Here is a 2,190-nt window from a genome sequence, read left to right as displayed (position 1 = left end):
TACCATAGAGACACCACTTGGCTAGAAAGACTTCCGCTCCGGTCGGGGCCGCGAAACAGACCGGAACTGGCTCGAACCTGCACGGAGAGGGAGGAGCGAGGAGCTGCCAGAGCATCTTCCTGCCCCGACCTGGCTCGGGAGCCAACTAGGGACGAGCGAGGGAAGTGGAGGCGCAGGGAGGGCTGGTGAGGAGCAAAAAAAAGGTGGTCACCGTTGCAGGGTTGGGCCTGGGATGGGCAAGTGTGTGGTACCCGGCAGAAGCGGACGAGTTGAGATCCTGCGGGCAGGGCTCCCACAATACGAAAAACAGTGCATTTCACTTTAGGCCCCCAAGGAGCGAGCCCCCCGAGCCGCCGGAGGAACGACTGCTGGGGCTCAAATGGACGACTTTTTAGAGTCTTATGCCATCTATTTCCCTAGCAACATCCTAAATTCTAAGATGATAAGTAAAATTACTTAATGTCAAATATAAGTAAGTACTTTAGCTTTAGGTCACCTATTACATTTTATTATATGTGCTCTTAATGATACATGAAATGCCTTCTGTAATTGATAATGTGCCATAATTTAGGCTATTTAATAGAACTGGGAATAGTATTTTAAATTAGCAGACATTTAGGATAGTTTTGTTTTTTGTACTTACGATATATTGATGGTTAGATCAGTGGTTTATTTTAATACTGAATCCTAATGCAGGAATATAACCCCCTTTTTTTTTTTTTTAATGTATCTTTATTGATTTCATAGAGACGAAGGGAGAGGGAGAGAGAGTTGAAACATCAATGATGAGAAAGTCATCATTGATCGGCTAGGAGCCCGCAACCTGGCCATGTGCCCTGACGGGGAATCAAACTGGGATCTCCTGGATCCTAGGTCAATGCTAAACCGCTGAGCCACGCCTGGCCAGGCTAACCCCATATTTAACATTGCTCCTCTAAGGGAAAATATAATCAACATTATTTTCCAGAAATCGTCAGTAATGAAAACTTCAAAATAATTTTCTTGAATTTAGTTTCATTCATATGTAAAATGAATGCCTTTAAATTGGATTTGAAAAAGGACTCTCCCTCAATGTACCTTTAACTTCTAGCTTTAACAATTTTTCTGCTAAATATGTAGTTCTTTATTAAGCAAGTTTTTGTTGTTAAAAAATAAGTCTACTTGGATTATATTCATTGATTTTATTATTGTTCCAATGTATTTTCTACTTCACTTTTCTCTCATTATTTCTGCATGTCTTATTAATACTAGTACATATGCAAATAATAAAGCTGCAATTTTAATGCAGAAGATAGGACTTTAGATAACATGCAGGTACCTTAACCCAAATACTTCAATTCATGAGCTGAAAATAAAGACTGCACTTGAAAAACATGGTCTCCAAGACAAATTCGAAGCCCTATTCTCTCTGGATCCAAAAATCCTAGGAAAATATATACCTAAGGCTGCTAAGATCTTAGACCCTTACTGTTCTGTTATTAATTCCCCTCCTGCCATCGCTGGACCAATTATCTAACTCAGGAGTGGATAACTTCAGTCTCATCTCAGTTTAGTTTTCATTCCTATCATTTCAGGTAATGGATCTGGTATACTGCTTATGGCTGTCCCTTTCAGAGTGAGGCTTCTGAGAGCTTGAAGACTTTAACGGATGAATCATCTGATAAAGGTACTTGAAATCTATACCTGCAAGTGAGCAGCAGCAGGTTTGCCAACTGAGATCTCAATCTACTTTCTGCTTTTAGCAGGTGAATGAGGTCTGATTTACAATTTTAGGAACTCACTACAACCTGTTGTGTGGAGTGTATCCAAGCCAGTAAAAAACAGAAGGAAACCAATTAGGAAGCTACTGTAGTCTAGGCGAGGTGATGATGGTTCCAACTGGGATGGTAGAAATAGAAGTGAAGGCATGGAGGAGAGTAGACTATAGGGTGAAGAGATCAAAAGTTAAGATGAGGCAGAAGAAAAATTTCCAAAGTGCTCCCTTTGAAGAAAGAGGTAAGCTAAGAATATATTTTGTTGATTTTTTAAAATGATATATAGACATACAAAAATATAAAATTATAACAAACTCACTATCCACCTTAAGAAATAATACTTCCAAATTCATTTGTAGTCCTCTGGGTCCCAGAAGCACTATACTAAATTTGGTGTTTATCAATTCTGTGCATGTTTTAATATTGTGTTAATATA

Source organism: Miniopterus schreibersii (assembly GCF_964146895.1).
Source record: "Miniopterus schreibersii genome assembly, chromosome: 13".
In the NCBI taxonomy this organism is placed as follows: domain Eukaryota; kingdom Metazoa; phylum Chordata; class Mammalia; order Chiroptera; family Miniopteridae; genus Miniopterus; species Miniopterus schreibersii.
The sequence above is the reverse complement of the archived record's forward strand: the minus strand, read 5'-3'. Positions refer to the sequence as shown.